This window comes from Ixodes scapularis, unplaced genomic scaffold (genome assembly GCF_016920785.2).
Source record: "Ixodes scapularis isolate PalLabHiFi unplaced genomic scaffold, ASM1692078v2 PGA_scaffold7__128_contigs__length_106722199, whole genome shotgun sequence".
Lineage (NCBI taxonomy): Eukaryota > Metazoa > Arthropoda > Arachnida > Ixodida > Ixodidae > Ixodes > Ixodes scapularis.
The window spans coordinates 37,898,072-37,916,731 of NW_024609882.1; positions in this window are offsets into that span (position 1 = coordinate 37,898,072).

The window sequence follows — 18,660 nt, forward strand, 5'->3', positions numbered from 1 at the left end:
GACCAAATTTTTGCTTTTTTATTGAATCGTGTAATCACCTTAACGTATCAATGGGGCCTTTTAATTTGTTTCGTTTAGAAGCCTTGGGACTTCTCCCTGAATATCCCTGAATATATACTCTCTATTATGGTGTAAATTATTGCCCCCCCCCCCCCCAAAAAAAAAGGAAAGAACTTTAAGTTTAACATTAACTTTAACTAAGTCGTATTTTTTCAGACTTTACCGCTCTTTTTCTAATTTACTAACAGCTACTTATGCGAGAGGTTTAAGATATCTTTCGTATATGTTTCTCATCTACCTTTGTGACAGACTGTCGGTGACATGTTGCTTAAGAAGCATAGGACGGCGTGCATTTCAAGCATATTTTTATTGCCCCTGATGCAATAAGAGTGCGACCGTAGCTGATAAAAACGCTGAAGCACGAATCAGGAAGCAAAGAGCGTGAGACCAGTTAGCCACACTCTGCTTTTCTTGAGCTGTCAGGGACAGCATAAGGCTTGCACAATATTACACATGTGAAATAAATACACGCACTGAAAAGTTTGAGACTTTTGAGTGTGTGTGTGTGTGTGTCGTTACCTGCAGTCTCGGGAATTTTTTAATCAGGTTACATATGTTATTGATAAACAAAACGAACATATTGGACAACTAGTAGACTGACGCCCCGACCTTACACAAACCTGACTCGGCCCAGCATGACCTAACCGAACTCAACCAATTCCTAATCAACCCGACCCGACCGAACCCTACCCGACCTTATCAAACCCTACCGAACCGCACCCAACCCGACTGAACCTAACCCGACCCAACCCGACCCGACTCGGCTCGACCCGTCCCGGTCCGGCCCCATTAAACAGAACCCTATCTCACATAGTAAGAAAAAAAAAAAAAAGGGCAGAGCGATGATGGAGAACAAAGCAAAGAGTAGGAGTTGCTTTTTTATCTTATTACATGGGAGCTCCTTGGGAAGGAGGCTGGTAGGAAAGGCCACGACCAGGGAGAAAATGGAGCCGACCAGATAGCCCAACCACCAGGCGCCAATCCAGACGTTGCTATCGGAAGTCAGTCCCAGCCTGGTAAGATGGCGACACAGCAATTGTAGGGAGAACGAACGGATTTTATAGATCAGGTACTTCGATGTACTGCCATCGAAACAGATACGTCTGTCACGGTTCATAAAATAATGAATCATCACTGAAAGTACCATAAACGTTACTCTCAAGCCCGTACAGTGACGAGAGTGGGTTACAGTTTCAGAATTCGCTAGACGTTCCGCCTCCAACACTCGCTCGTTGCCTTCCACCATATATATATATATAGCCTCCTCTATACTCACAAAGCCTGGCAGTTCGACGACGGAGCCATAGAGTGCCCGGTCGCAGATTTGGAGTGCGAGGATCTCGTAGCACAGAGCATAAAAAGGCCATTTTTCGGGGAACCTGGACGTCAGTGCACAATTTTTGCAGCGGCGAGGACCCGATACATACTTGTTCGCTTGGAAGAAGTGTGTTTCGGCGTCTCGCCGCAGCGGGGCGCCAGTCACGTGACTCTCCTTTCATCCGTTGTCTGCACCTCCACCTTTTCCATTTCGGCGGCGGCCGCTTCTCGTGGCGATCTGCCAGGCTTTGCCAGTATTTAGGAGGCTATGCTTCCACCGTGTTTTGGCTGCACGTGCCACGGAGTGCTATCAAAAGACAGAAAGCTCGCGCTTGGGGCAGAGCATCTACTGTTTTCTTTTTTAGCCTGCCACCGGCTATGGTCAATGTCAATGATTACCTCGATGCTTCCACCGTCAGCTCGGTGTAGATGTTTAGCAGATATCCAGAAAGCACGAAGCCGCTGGCTGTTCCGAAGAGCGACGTGGCTTGGTAAGTGGCTGGGGAAAATTATAGATAATATGAGCCTACAAAATGATTTAACGGTTCGAGACCTTCGTTCAATTGACTACACAATTCTAGTTAATTCATTACTTTGTATTTGATTTTGTAAAGAATGAAATTCTGCTGATGATAAATGAATTTTGATCACGATCACGATAATGCAAGACAATAGGCGCCAGGGCAATTCCTTGTGCATTGAGACGATATCTGTTGGCTCTGAAGCGAGTATTGTTGTTGACTGCGCAAAACCCGTTGACCTGCATAGTGAATGATAACGTTTGTTCGGTGCGGGCAGGCTGAAAGACAATACGCACTTCTTTCTTTTTGTTTTGTGGCAATGCGATTGTTTCTACCAAGAATGTCACTGTTATGAACGTTTCGCAATTAGCTTAGAGCTTGTGCTGATGCCAAAGGTTTGATTCTTCTCGCTTGACGCTCTGTCGCACTGTCTGCTTATGAGGTGTAAGACTAATGGCGTCGCCCGTCGGTTGCGTTAAAAGGGGCGGTGCAACGATATGCGATTGGAATGTTTCCCACTTTATGCGAGCAGTAGCACTATCCTGGGATTCAAGGATACTCGCACGCAACGCCACTGGCCAAGAAACTCCTTTGTTGTGATGTATTTTCAAGGACAAAAGCGAGCGTTTTCTTTCAATCTCTCCTTCGCAAAACTTGATGACGTATCTGTGCTGTTGCAGTACTCCACAGTGACAATATTTGAATGCGGCTCATAGAATGGACCCGAGCATTGCGTGGGCACTGGATTTGGGCTCGTGATAATCGATAGCTTGAGAAGCATCAGGGTAGTGGCCCGTGTCCAATCGCTGCAATGACGGGAATAGCCGAACCATACCCATGTCTGGTACTCAGCGGGTGTCCTGTGCCTTGCCAACCCCAGCGCACGGCTATGATCAACATTGAAGGCATAAATCGGCTCCAGATCACCTGGCCGCTTGTTCCGGCTGCCAGTTGAAGGGGTGACACTGCTCGTTTTTCTTTAATTTTTTTTGCTACTTCGATTGCGTGTGGTGAAAAACGAGCGGGTGTTTTACAGGCACTCAACGTCTGGGATCCATTCTAAGCGGTATTTGCGCAAAGTACAAAAGTCGTTGCGTTGCCCTTTTAACTCCAAAGCAGACGACAGGAAAAACATAACCATCGGGATACTCATATACGCCATGCCTTACGTAGCAACAAATACGACCGATAGCCGGGAGAACCAATATTCTTTCCCATTCATAGATGCTCGGTCGCAAGGTCACGCGACCGACCGATTAAAGCGACCATGAAATTAAGTAGGATCTGGGATAAATGGTTTTAGACTGGAATTTTACTAATCACATGTCGCTTGGTGGGTCAAAACAAAAATGGTAGAAAGTCATAAGCCTAAACATGACATACACGCCGAGACTGCAGACAAAAAACGACACCAACAGTAAAAGGTCCCAATAATGAAGTGAGTGTAAGGGCGCAAACGAACATTACATAAACCCCGAGACTGCAGGCTGCAAACATAAACCTCGAGGCATTTTAGTGTTTCTGCCGTTTTTTTTTTTTTTTCTGCAGTCTCGGGATTTTTCGTCACGTCCAATCTAAACCAGCTCGTTTGCGCCCTTACATTGTGGGGACCCTCTCCCTGGCTCCTCCGCTCTCCGTGACCTTGCCGCTCCCTGCCGCCGTACTGTCGGGCGCTCCTTCGTTCCCCGTGACCTTCCCGTTTCCTGTCGCCGTCCTGTCGCGGAACGTCCGAGCTCTCCGGGAGGAACGGGGCAAGCGCCCCCTCACCCAGCGCTGACGTCGGAGGGTCGGCTCGCAGCAAAGTTCCCGATTGGACGGTCGGCGGGACAAGGACTTGGGAAGGTCTTAAGAGGGGAACGGAGACAAAGGAAGAGAGCTTGGGCTGCCGACTAGACAAGGGACCGGTCATGGAGGCGAGCTCGGGCGGCGCTGGACGCTGGCGCAGGAAGTGCGGGCACTACGTCGAGTGGCGGACTCGACAAACGGACCGGACAGCGACCCTGGACGACGACGTCCCCATGACGCGGTGTGGACGACCACCGCTGGGACTCGGAGAAGCTGCTCGGGCAGCGGACTCTCCCCCGGCCTCGCTGATGACCGTCCCCCGATCCCGAAACCCCCCAAGGCAATGAGTGAGTGAATAAACCCTTTTGCCGAGAGCGAAGCATTGAAGTGTCATATTCATCCGGAGACAGGGTTTGTGGGAATCGGAGGTAGAAGATGCCCGCAACATTCAGTTCAAAAGCCGACTTTTCGTTAAGCCGTACCCAGCTTACGCATTAGACACGAGCCCTGCGTCCCTCGAACTTATGCGCTCGTCAACAATCAATCCGTCGACGAATATTTGGATTTATTTGGTTTCGCGTTCGCGGCAATGAGTGTCTTGACGGTACTTATCACCCCTTCCGAATAACAATTAGTTTCATGGTGTGCCTAAAAGACACGGTAGATGCTTGGAATCATCGCATCCGTTGCCCAGGCACGTCATTATCACGTGACTTCTCATTTCGCTTTTGAATAATTGAAATAGCAAGAATAAAAAAAGAAGCCGGAGGTTGCTACAGAAGACGATATGCTGGACCTCATAATGTCAAACCAACAAACTCAGATCCAAGCATTGCTAGTCTGTGAACATCACACTTGTTTTTTATACTTTCTGTTTAAAGTATTCAGTATTACAACACGCTCGGTTTAACCAATCGCCTTTGAGTTGAGGTTTGAAGTTGAAGAGAAAGAAGTTGAAAAATAATTTTATGGTTCCTTTAACATGAGCCGGTTGTCATGCATAATACAATGCGCGGTTATCCATTTGTCCCTGTCATCGTTGTCGTTTCACTTGGTGTGAACGCCGCCAACACAAAGGTATAGACGCTTTCAGACAGCTGTGTATGGGCACCACCATAACCGACTTTCAGTTTTTGTTTCCTCTCATTCCGTTCGCTTCACTTCATCATTACCCCAGTGGGATAGGTTATTGCCACTTTAGGTGCTACTGTGTCCCTGTCCCATGCATAGGCCTTTGTGAAGGCTCGTCAACGCCCACTTCAGTGGCACGGCATCTCGGTAAGAAAAGAGGAGGTCGGCAATGGCGTCTCAATCGGGCCCGTGTTGAAAGTCTCTATAAACATCCTTTAGAAGCGAAGTCGAAGCTATATAACACAAGCGTGCTGCCTTAAAAGGGCACTGACACATCAAAATCATATTTTTTTTTATTATCCGAAACGATTGAAAACGATGCCGGGACATTACCCTCAAAATTTGAAATTTGGGAATTCAGTATTTGTGAAGTAAAAAAACAATTTCCAAATGCCGAATTCGAAGTTCCCGCGCGATCGGCGCCGGTGCCTTGACGTCAAAAATCGCGGAGACCTGAGAGTCGACTATCTTTCACCACTCCCTGCTGTTGCCATGGCGACCCAAAGCGAGGAGGAAAGGAGTGAGCGGCGGCGTTTCGGCGGACCGGTTTTGAGCGGTGTCGCCTGTTTTCCGTTGGAGGATACAAATCCAGGAGACGGCACCACAACGAACTCCCGATTTTTGGTATTTCAAAAAGAAGGGCCGTAGTGCGTTCGCAATTGCGTTAAAAAACATGTTTTACGATTGCCGTTATTAAATGTTATAGAGATGTCGCCTACAAAGCTTCTGAATTTCCTGATTTTTGACGTCACCGATCAAAAGAAGCGAGGAGGCGAGAGGCGGGAAAATCAAACGCCAAAAATAAAAAGGCGCGCGCGCGCGCGGGAAAATTTTTTTTCGCGATGCGGTTTTTTTTGCGTGTCTATGACTGCAACTTGCATCGTTTTAGACAATAAAAATAAATACGACCTTTGGGGTGTCAGTGCCCCTTTAAACAACGGTTGCATTGTACGAGCGCACGTGCACGTCAGGCTAACTCAGAGCTTGGGGCTCGCATTTGTTGCTTTGGCTACAAGATTCCTGTACGCGTTGGTTCTATAGCGCTAAACTTGGTGAACACAGCGACCAATAGCCGATATCTTATTACCGTCATCAAAATTAATTATTCCTGCTTTGCCGTGAGCATTAAACACATATCGTATTTACTTGAATAACGTTCTCGCTGTCTACAAACCAGGCCCGCGCATCTATTTCATGCAGAAGTCACGCAAGGCAAAAACAAAAGGCACTATCAAAGAGCTTTAACATTATAATGCAAATAAATGCAAAGGTGCAAGCGAGCTGGACAAGAATGACGATAATAATCCTCTGGAAAAGGGGAATAAGAGGGACAAAGGACAAACACAAATCTCCAAACACAGCTAAGTGACTGGCGTGCGACCGAAAAACTCCGCCTGGTCCGGGTATCGAACCCGGGACCTCTCCACGCTTTATCACGTGAAAATTTTTGTATGCACTGTGACGCGGAACATGCCGTTTAATGCACCCAGAATTCAGTGCATGCCGCGTTTCTCGAAGGAAAAGAAGTATTTCTGCGTTTTGTTTTTTGATCGGTTTACTGTGAATATTGTAAAAATTGTGCGCATTTTCTTCAAAAAATGGACGCCCAGGCTTCCTCATAATCGGAGCACAATGATAAGAATCGAATATGCGGTACCATATACAAGCAAACAGATTAAGACGGCTATATACGTCTAATTGGTATTACCTGCCGCCATACTGCTGCCCTTCGCCGATGAGGTCGTGATGAGAGACAACTTTCACTGCAAGCTTTATTGTGTACGTTTCACGCTAAAACAATTTTAGTATTTTCTGAATGTAAGTTCGCCATGAGCGCGTACTCAAGAGCAGTAGACAGTGGTATAGCGACACATGAATGTAATGTTTACTGACCGATGTACTTGATAGACAGTGTGGTGGGCAAATTTTCGTCAAGGTACGTCAAGGCCAGCGTATACATGGGTGACGAGCCTGCCCCGACGATCAGATGACCGGCCCAGAAGACGAACCGGTAACTGCGCAAGTTGCCCGTGGGAGTGGAACAGACAGCCGGATCGTCTCCCTTGTGGGGGCAAAGGTCCACCTCGTAGGTACTCTGCCTGATGTAACGAAGAAATACCAACATTAGACTAAAGGACCGTTCACACTCTTGCAACCGAGTACGACCGAGAGAGACGAGACATGTTGAAACCTCCTAAAATTTCTTAGGACGAGAGAGCACACTGAAACCCTGGCACCATCTACGCGGTGACCTTGAAACTGCATTTCGCCAGAGCGAAAGTCTTGCGGGATTTCCGAGGTCAAATATTCCTATTTCCTATAAGAAAGGCTCGTTTATAACGTTGACAAAAGTTATGCGAGCCAAGAAAGAAAGGAGAAATAGAAAATATTCCGGACCGGTCAAGCTTACACTGCTACCCAATAGATAGCGCCAGTATGTCCTCTCGTCGTAAAAGATATTAAGAGGTTCCAAGGCACCAAGTTCTAAGAGGTCGCAAGTGTGTGAACGGGCCTCAAAAAGGAGTCCCCGTAGGGGTCAGGGGGGGGGGGGGGGGGGAGTTACGCTGTTTGCTATATGCGCCACTGTGAAAGAAGTCCCTTATACTTACAATGAACCATTCATTGAACCGTCGGAAGCACTGTGTGTCAACGCCAACCTGTTTAATAAAGCTGTTTTAAACTTGTAGAGTGGGTTAAATGTCTTCAGGACCTGTCGCCCAATATAGGCTTCTGCCCCCACTCTTCATTACTTTGCACGTAGCTTTTAACGATTTTAGTGACGTTCTTATCTGCATGACTAAGTCAAATAGTACAAAAAAAGGCTACTTAGCCTCCAGAACTTCAGAACGTAGCCTTTTGTGAAAAGACTTCGAGAGTTTTTGCCACCAGGTGTACTACCTACCTTGCTTCAAGTACGTGCTGTGAACGATGGGCTAGCGCTACATGGCTTCAAGAGATATCCTAATTTGAACCCGAATTGTCTCGCTTGGCGAAAGCTACATGCAAAGTGTCGTAAGAAGGCAAAAGAAAAATGTTTACCTGTATTGCGGCACCAGAAAATGCGGTAGCGTAAGGATCAAGGTTCCGATGGCTATGACCACAGCAGCCAGGGAGAGATACAGAGGCTTGCTGCGCTTGGCTGCCACCAAGGTCATGACTGGTGCAGAGATGCACGACGCCAAGTGGTACATGGACACAATAGTTCCGGTTTCGAGACTCCTGAACTGGAAACGGCGTTCGATGGTCGGCAGCACCATGTATACCAGGCCGTTGGCTACCAGACCTTGCAGGAACACCATGCAGCACAGCACGAACAGGACGTAGCTGCACAAGTGACGTACCATAGAATCATCGGTATTGCCGTGTGGCTGGCGTGTAGTCGGCTAATCGCCGTAACCTTTCGTAAAAATAGAAACCCAAGAGTTGACCAGAAATATCAGCTTAGGCCCGGCCCACGTTGTAAGATAGTATACTCTTCAGATGAGGACAGCACGCTCCTAGCGACGTGCCGATAAAGTTCTCTTTTCACTCTCCCTCTCTTTCTCTCTCTCACTGTGGTTTCAAGCGGCGCCGGCAGATGACTCGTCGACCCGTGGGCACGGTGTAAAGGGCCGCCCACACTAGCGAGAAAACGCGCGTGGCACGCCGATCGCGGCAAGTAACAAAATGTCGCCGAAGCACAGTCAGCGCCACGAGCGCGTGCAGAGACACGCCCTTTATCTTCCCGCTTAACCGATTTATCGGCGCGCCGGGCGCGTTTTCTCGCTAGTGTGGGCGGCCCTTAAGAGTTAGGAGGCAGGCAGCAGCGCACAAGACGGCTCGTGCTGCCTCATGCTCCACACGCGCAGAGCTCCAGCGAGGTTGTCGCAGGTGCAGAAAGACCACGGTGTACCGGGGTGTCATGGCAACGAGATAATTTTTTCGCTCTCACACAGTTTCGCCGTTTGGCCGCCGGCGACACTGTCAGCCGCGGGCACGGTGGCCGCGGAATGATGCAGTCTTTCGGATGCCCGTCGAACGAACGCTATCTGATTCCTCGTGCCGCGCATTCAGCCCCGCTGTGTCCTCACCTAAAGAGTGTATCGTACACGTGGCCCGGCCTCACCGTCTTGTTGTGGTTTAGGCTCTGGGAACATTCACGAGTTAGAAATAAAAACTGCGCGCTTGTAATGTTTAAGGAGCCAGCTTTTAATGTGCGCTCTGATAGGGGGCGGGAGAGGAATCGACTGGCTGACGTTAAAGTGAGTCGTGCCAGAACTTTTGTAAGGTAGACATGACCCTTGCAGCTTTTCCCCTTTTATCGCTTTTGTAGTCACGTTTTGCTTCAAATGTTGACTGGAGGCTTTTAGAAAGCCACTTTAAAAACTATCGGTTGCCGCTGGTGAGATATTCACCACTGTGCGCGTGCCGTGTTCTTCAAGAAGACATTTGCAAAGTGCGTAGTGATAGCTTCTGACAGACCGTAGTTGTATTTCTGGTCCGTAAATTTACCCACTAAAAAGTCTGGAATGCTCAAGTTCTGACTGATTTCTTACTCTGCGAAAAAAAACATTGACCCACCCGGGATGTCTGAAGTTGATCAGGAAGTTTGGTCTGAAACCACACCATCCGCAGAGCAGATCTTGCTCGCTCTGGGGTCTCGAAATGTATGGAAGCTGGGTGAGCGAGATCTTGCGTCGAGGCTCGGGCAAGGGCGCCACGTCGGCCGGAGGCTCGCACACCTCCTGGTAGTGGCCGCAGCTTGACAGGCTGCTCGAAGACTGACCAGACTCCACACGCAGATCGCTTAAGTTCCAAATGGATGCCATCGCCTATACGGGACGGCTACGGAAGGAAAAAAAAAAAATCCCGTCAACTTTCGGTCATTGAGGTTGCTTGACCATTTTGGACTTTCATCTGGTCAGCTGTCCTTTCCCGTTGCTCAACATTTTTGAAAAAGTCCTGTGTGCGATGCCTCACAAGCATCATCCCGACCCCTTGTTACTCACCAAGTGAGAGTGCAGTCAACGGTATACGACCCGGTCGAGAAAATCGTGCAGCGCCAAAAGTGCATCGTCCCTGCGCTCGTCGTGTTTGTGCACATCCCATTACCGTTTAAACCAATAACGCGCATAGAAAAGCGCATGATCACGCCGCATTCACTGTGTTTGATTGGTCTAGCTGGTGCAAGCTGGACACAAGCCGACGCAGTCAGTCACACGCTGCGTGACTGGCTCTGTTGAATTGTAGCGTTAGCTACGGTTGTACTTACTAGGGAGTTTTCGTAGATCGTTTCCGCCGTCCCGCAACGCCCTCCGCAACCCGCTACGCAACGTTACTAAAACACTCAGTTGGGAAACTCGCCGTCGAAACCTGGGCCGCTGGCGTCCACCGAGACCGAACTAAATGCGACAACAGCGCCACTCTTGGTCATTTGTCTGTACTGTGGTCACCTTGAGCTTTTTGCAAGCCTGTTTTTGCGTAAAAACAAACAGAAAAGACTCTTTTTGTATGAAATTTATTGGAGTTAAGTACAAAAAGAGGGGCGCGTTATGTTTTTAAAGTCTTTAGTTTGCAGGGTTTTGCGGCACAATTATTATTGTTTCTAAACAACCACGCCTCAGCGGGGCTTTCAGGTAGCGCGTCCCGACCTAGGTGGATTTTAACTTCGGTAGTACGACGCGGCGCGCCCGCCGGGGAGTAGGGGGGTGGCACCCCCGTAACCTCTTCCGGAACTGCACGTGACTTCCAAAATAGAAGTCACGTGCAGTTCCTCGAGTGGCCGGTGCGGGAGAAATGGTGGCGTTGTGTTCGTCATTAGCTCGGTGCTCGGAGACAGATTGGGCGCCACTTCTCCAAAGCTGTCTCTATGGGAGTTTCCCAACTGAGTGTTTTAGTAACGTTGCCGCTACGATACCTGGAACTCTACAGTCAAGGCTATCGGCGCGCAGGTGCAGTAGCGGCTTCTTCCTTGCGGAGGGCTTAGCGGAGGAAGAAACGCGGTCCACGAAAACTCCCTAATAGAGAGTTAGAGGGAACCGTTTTTTGCACATCCAATACGGTGGACCCTCCGGCACGAACTGCGCATGCGCTACCGCAGAAGACTCGCGCATGTGCAGTTCGTACCGGATGGCCCATCGTACCGTACCGGATGTGCAAAGACGGTTCCCTAAAACTATCTAATAGGGAGTTTTAGGGCACCGCTTTTGCACATTTTATACGCTACCGTGGGCCCTCCGGTACAAACTGCGCATTTGCTACCTCAGAAGGCTTGCGCATGCGCATTTCAACCGGAGGGCCCATTGTGCCGTACCGGATGTGCAAAAACGGTTCCCTAAAACTCTCTAATGTGAAACTAAGTATATCCCAAAACAAGGGGGGGGGGGGGGGGGGGAGTGATTGCGCATGCACAGAACTCTTCTCGGAGACAACTCCATTGGCCACGAAGGTGACTTCTTTAAGTATTTACCGATGGATTGATTGATACCGAGAGGCTGACTGGTGAAGCAGTGCTCGTATAATAATTCGTGAGTTGTGTTCGGCTGACGTAGGTTGAGCACCGCGGGTGCTTCTGTGAAAAAAAGACAGATTTTCTTTCGGAGAAAAAAAAAAGGTAGTGCGCTCTTATTTTTCAAAATTCACACAGAAAATTATCACAATTATGTCTATCTACTCTGGTCTGCTAGTTAACTTTAGGTAAAATAACGTATTTGGGATTTGAAAGATTTGACAGCAAAATAGTTTTACGGTCCCTTTAAAAAATAGCTTAAAAGGATCTTAAAAAAAAAGAAAAAAAAAAAAACGAGTTAGAGGTGAAGTTTACAGTATTTTTATCTCGTGAATCTGACTATCACGTCCGTTTTTCCCGAAGATGCAATAAACGCGAGAAAGCACGAAGAACCTCCGACCAGTCGTTACGTCATATCCAGATCATTCGGCTGCCAAGCACGTGTCGCTCCTGTGGGCAGCGCGTGCAGTTGCAAGCTTGCCAGGTATATTCTTTCGCACTGACGCCAGTCATGACGTCTTTTTCTGACCTTCCTGAAAATAGCAAGACTGCGCCTGCAATGCATAGTTTTGATAAGCGCTGAAGATGCGCGGGCGCGGAGATTTCGAAAATTCAAATTCAGATTCAAAATTTTTATTTTTATTCACAAATTAAGAGGGGAGGGAGAGAAGAAAAAAGTTGCTTGGCAAAGCCTCCTCCTCCCCCAACAGAAAAGGCTACAGCAGATCGAAAAAATAAGGACACACAGTTAAACAGAATCTCAGATATAGAAATATAAGAAAACAAATAAAATAGAATAATGAACATATCTTCAGTTTACATTCCAGTATTTTCAGCACTGACAGAGAAATAGCGTGCGCATAATTACGGACGTAAAATATAAGAAAACAATTTAATAATTAATAATAGTAACGTGCATTCAGTTTGCATTCGAATATTTAAACACTGACGGATACCTAAGTAAATATCGTGCGCATATTTTTTCTAATTGAACAACAAATGTCTATGTTCAGTTTGTCTAAACGATTTAAAAGATAGAGGAGAGTATACCTTGGCATTTGGATTCCGAAGTTTTTTTCTGGAGTGCGGCACTATCTATTTTTCTACACAGCAGGTGTCCTGAATCACTTTTCTTCGCTCAAGTTTGGCCATTGTTGAATAACTATGTTAATTGTTTTGAAAATAGTTTTCGTAATAAAGAGCAAGTTTGCAGTCGCAAGGACTCACAATTTGTACTATATTTAATTTATTAAAGAGTAGCTTCGAGTGACTGTCCTTCGAATGAAGGAGCGTGGCATATAATACAAATTACCTTTTTTGTAGATTTTTAATTTGTCTAAGATTTGCGTACGTCGTGTTTTTCCAAACTAAGAAAAAAAAGACAATAGTTATACTGGGAATAAAAAAGAGAATTATAGATGAGCAACGAAACCAAAATGGGGAGTATGTCACGATATTTATAAACTATACCAACAACCCTGGATTGCTTTTTACATATCTGCTGCACTGTTTCGTCCCATATCATATACTACACCAAAAGCTTTTACACTTTCTACTATATATTTTTTTCCACCAAGAAAAATATTGATTGTATGAAAGCTATTTGTGTTATGTGCTTTAAATGAAACTGCCTTCGTTTTGCTGGCATCAATGAATGAGCTTTCGTCCAAGCATTCAGCTTATCACGAAATCTATTTGCAGTTTATACAATTTGATTGGTGCGATCCTTGAAAAAAAGACACTCGTATCGTCCGCGTAGATAATAAAACTTACATCATAATCCATGTTTACAATGTCGTTTACGTACAAATTGAAAAGAAGAGGTCTCAGTATATTGCCTTAAGGTACATCTGCTTTTGGTGGCCTAAAGTCAGATAGTTTCTTAGCAATTTCCACGCATTGTTTGTGGTCACGAAGATAGTTTTCGAACAATTTCAAGGCAATACCCCGAATACCACAGAAGTGTAACTTTTGGAGGGCCGTTTTGTGATTTAGGCGGTCAAAAGCCTCCGGGAAATCAGTTAATACACCGAATGTTACCAGTTTCTTTTCTATATTATATTACTTCTGTTTTGTCAATGCACTTTCAGTCGAACGGCCCTTCCAAAAACCCTACTGACAGGGAGTAAGTATTGAAAATTTTTCACAAAAAACTATTTAACCTTCGATGCGCGACTTTTTACAGCCCTTTAGAAAACATCTATGTAAGGTGGAAACGGGTCTATAATTACCCAAGTAATTTTTTTCTGCAGCTTTGTAGAGAACTTATACCTTCGTTATCTTCATATTTTTAGGCAAAGTTTCACTGTTTGGTACTAGTTTAAAAATGTGCTTCAAGTATGGAACAATCAACCGTAGTGCATACTTAATTGACTTAATTTGAAGGTCATACATGTTGGAGCTTTTACTATTGTTTACACTTTGAAACACTAAAAGTATTTTATTTTCATTAGTAGAAAAAAAAAAAAGAAACTCTCGTTAGAACTCAGTACATATCTTGAAGCATCTTTTTGAATGTTTGTTTGGTACAAGCTTAACAAAATATTCATTGAATGTTTCAGCTAGAGCCACGCCACTTACTTCTATGACATCAATTGTAATTTGTCTTACCCTCTATTCCTGCGACCTATGTTTGAATAAGGAAATATTTTTTTTCCAAACAACATCCATTCTATTCATCTTCAATTTCTATAATTCTATAATCTTAACCATTCTATAATCTTCAGATTCAGGTTAGTAAATGTTTTTGTTTTTATAAATAAAGACAATATTTGAGTGTCTTTAATGGGCACAAATTGATGGTAAAGGGCATTTTTTTATTGACAATTTTTTTTTATTCCATGCGTAACTCAGTGTTTGCGAGGTTTGCTGGGAACATTCTGAACTCGGTAAGAAAAACAACGATCGTACAAATTAATAAACTTATCAAGAAAGTAATCAAATGCCTCAGTAAATGTGCTAGATAGCACCAGACTCTAGTAATCACAACTTAGGTATTGTTCAAAAAGTTCCAAGGTTATTTGTGCTTATATTTTACAGCGAAGCAGTATATGACTAGGGTTCCATGCATTTTTGGTATCCGTGTGCAAAAACAAGTAAGAAATTGTATGTAAAATTCGCTTCATCGTATGGGAACGCACATACGCCTCGTCACCTCGATATGCACTTTGATAAGGTAAGACTTCAAAACCTGTAATAATGGAGATACACCTGAGAACAATGGGCCTTCTCCCGCTCGACTCGGGTGACGTCACTGCTTTACATATATAAAAGCAGCTGCTGCCGAGCAGGGCATTCCATTGTGTTCTGCAGCTGCTATGGGAGGTCCACGTATAGTTAGGACTCCCGAAGAGCAACGTGCCTGTGACGAGCACCATCTATCATGTATAAAGTTAGCTTTAGCAAAGAATCTCACAAAAGTTGTAATGGGACCCATTAGTGTAAATTATAGTGATCACAAAGCATTCATAACTGCCGTTTCAAAATGATGTATATATACTGTAAATAAACAATTGGTGAAATGCTTTTGTGTGCCTCTTGGTGAATGGTTTGTGCTGGTGCTCTCCAGCTTCGCTGGCCATCCACATTCGCAGAGTGGAATGGCTCCAAAATTTTCTAAAATGTCTTTCAATTGCATAGGTTACGTTTCGTTTTAAACCTACATTATTATTTGAAGATAATCACTGATGGTTTCACCGATCACTCTAGACATAACATCAATTCACTTACATTCGTTAAAAACAAGTCAAGCAATACCACGTGTTGGGGTATAATACGAGTAGGTTTAGAAATAACGTTAAAAAACCCGTATGATGGAAATAATTACACGCATTTTAGTTAATATGGCGAGGATTTAAGCATATCTATTTTGAAGTCACGGCCCAAAAAGAAAGTGAATACACTTTCCCCGATATACACAAAAAACGAGTTTATAGAGATTCGAGAAAAGGAAATGTTCCCTCCCGGCGGGCAATAAACCACATAAAAAATATTTTCTCGTGCTGTAGAGTCAGTATCTCGTAGTCGTTCGTGGTAACTGGCGTTACGCTCCGGGAAGGAGGGACTTCAGCGGTACTTTGAAAATGATTTTCTGCAGCCGACGTGCACAAATTGAAAAATAATTTCGATATTCATTATCCTGGAGGTCAAGTAAAGACGATTTAAGTTTTATTTTATTGAATACCAAACCACTTCGGTTAGTTTTTAAATAAGACACTCTTTCGAACAAGCCTGCGCAGACACCGGGCAAGCATCAGATACATCCAGCGATCGGGCGTTCGAACAATCTTTTGTATAATCTATCGTGAGGGCGACCATGATGGGCTAGGCGATGTTTACTCACCGAATAGAAAGGCGGCGTCTTGGAACGCAGTTCAAAGACGCAATTATTAAAATAGCGGAGTCGTCCAGTATCCCGATGCTGTCCAGTCTCAACCGGAGAAGGGTGTCACGTTCTTAGAACGCGACACTGCTGCGAACGCGATCGTTGTGTCCTCTTCTTTCCTTGGAAGGTACCGGCTGATATCTCGCGCCACTCAAGGCAATTCCAGACTTTGTCATATTATTACACTTATAATTGTCAGGACGAGATCAGTGGTGAGAGGTATTAGAACATAACGTATTCCTCCAGAAATTGCAATCAAGTGTTTCCACTTGTGCTCGTGTTCGTCAAAATGCTTTTAAAAATTCCACACAGAAAAAAGGTAGGTCTGTATCAACGTTACTGGAGCAAGCTCAGTTTCACAGCTCTTCCTGCGACGTGGGCTCAGTGGCGGTCACGAGAACTAGCAGCGCTGCAGTTGAGTCTTGCTTCCGGATTGTCTAGCCCGCCAAGTTTGAATAGCAATGGTTGAGCTTGGGCAAGTTGGTGATTCACACTCACACTTCATAGCGCAAGGAAATAGACGCACACAAAAGTAAATTTCTAACACTCAAAGAAAAAAACTCTCACACTGCACTGACTCTCAGCTCTGTTCAGTTCAGTTCAGAAAGCGTTTATTGGCCTTTGGGGGAGGGAGAATGGAGCTGAGATCGGTGGCTTACAAGCCTGGATCTATGGCCAAGGGAAGGGGTTGAGGGGGGTTAAAGATAGGCGGTGAGCCCCGCATCGTGAATGAAATCCACGAGCGTGGTCATAACCGCCCGACGTTTGTCGGGAGGGTCCTGAGGATGGACCCATTCCTCCATGCTGGATACGTCTGGTGGTATGTGTTTTCGACGAATCTCTTCCAGCTCCGGACAGTCCCAGAGTAAGTGGCTTTGGTCGGCAAGAAGGCTGGGGTCTTGACAGAAGCTGCAATGGGGTGATGTGGGTGGCTTGGTCCAATGCGTCCTGCGTGCCGGTGTGCATGTGGTGTTTGTGATTATCCTCCGGAGCAGCACCGTTGATCCCCTGCCCATTCCGCTCGGGAGCGGATTTACGCAGGGGGTCAGGGCTGCCCTCAGGGTCTGTCTTGAGGATTCTTTAACGAGCTGTTTTGCCTCCTCAGGGTCGTAGTCTGGGTCTTCGCCATCGTCGCCAAGCTCAGGCGGAAGCGAGTACCCGTGTTCTTGTAGGTGATTTGGCACACTACTCGGCTCGCGGGGGGAATCCAGATGCGCGCGGGCCATGCAGTGAGCTTGTACGTTGCCCTGAATGTCTGCGTGGGCAGGTATCCAGGACAGGTTGATGGTTGTACCGGCTGCAATTAGGTCGGAGGCCATGCTTCGGATTGCCTTAACTCGCTTGTTCGGGGAGTGGCGAGAGCGAAATTCTATTAATGCAGCCGCAGAGTCAGTGAAAATCTGTAGGTGTGTCGGTCGGATTTCCTTCTCGATGACGGTACGCAGTGCCAGTTGGATAGCTCCAAGTTCTCCGCCCTTGACCGATGTGCCGCCGGGCAATGTTTCGGCCATGGTGATTCCTTGGCGGGGAATCACAACCGCAGCGGAGCAAATCGGTTTAGGGAAGGAGACGAAAGCCGCATCAGTGTATACTGCGAGCTTTTCATTAGTGTCCGTCCACTCTTGGACGAGTTTGCAGCGCTGTCGCACTTGGCAAGCTTGCTTGCCAGGGCGACTGGGCCCGGCTCCCCTTGGTACCGGTCGGTCGTCCACGAGGCACACATCGTCGCTTTATGGGGGGTCAACCTCCGGGAGAGGGGGAAGGGCTCTGATATCTGAGCCGATCATCTCTAGGATTTGTCGTCCGGAGGCTGAGTGTTGGAGTCGCGCTAGATGAGCTCGTGCTCTCTCCTCTACGGTTTCTCGAGCCGTGTTGAGCTTCGCGTGTGCCTTGAGCTTGTCTAGCGGTGTATATCGGGGGAGGCCAGTGACAATTCGAGCTGCGTTGTTGGTAAGGATTTCCAGTTTCTTCCATTGTGTGTTGGTAAGTCGGTAGTGGGGGGCACCGTAGCAGATACGGGAGACGATGAGGGTTTTCACCATGCGGCGGGCAACTTCCTCGTCTGCGCCTCCTCTGGTGCCGCTGATCCTTCTAATGACGTTTAGTGCTGCCTGGCACTGTTGGGTGACCATTGTTAGCCAAGCCTTTGCGGTGCCATCCTCGTGGAACTGGAATCCTAGGATGCGTACCTCAGGTGCTGATCTGATCGTTTAGCCCGCGAGAGTCAAGTGAAGAGTTGAGCTTATGTTCGCGTCCCTTTCCCGTCTGGGGGCTATGACTACGTAGGTTGTCTTATCCGGCGAGGCGGTTAAGCCTACGCTTTGGAGGTGACTTGTCACGACGTCGATCCCCCGTTGGAGGACGCGCTGTTGTTGCGGAACGTTGCCGCGCACTGTCCAGAGGGAAACGTCGTCCGCATAGATGGTGAAGTGGAGGTTGGATACCTGTTCCAGTCGACCGGGGAGACGCGCCATGGCCAAATTGAAGAGAAGTGGGGACAGAACTGACCCTTGTGGAACTCCTACTTTGTTCGGTTTTGGCGCTGCCAGGTGTTTGCCGATCCGGACCGCGAAGGTGCGAGTCTCGAGGAAAGACTTGATGAAATTTAGGGCGCGGCCTTCAATGCCGAGGGCGCGCGCTTCTTGGACAATTGCCCAGTGTGGGACGCTGTCGAAGGCTTTTTTGACATCAATCGCGACGACTGTTCTGATTTTAAATTTCTGTGGAATGGGCTTTGGAATAAGATCTTTGGAGAGTAGGATTAGGCTTTCCTGCGTGCCAAGGCCAGTTCTGAACCCTGTCTGCGTCGGATGAAAGGCTTTCGTCCGCTCCAGATACCAGGAGAGGCGGCCAAGTAGCATTCTCTCCACCAGCTTGCAGACGCAGGAGGTGAGAGAGATTGGACGGAAGTTGGCTAGGGTGGTCGGCTTCTTGCCGGGCTTAGGAATTGGAATAACAGTGGAGAGTTTCCACTG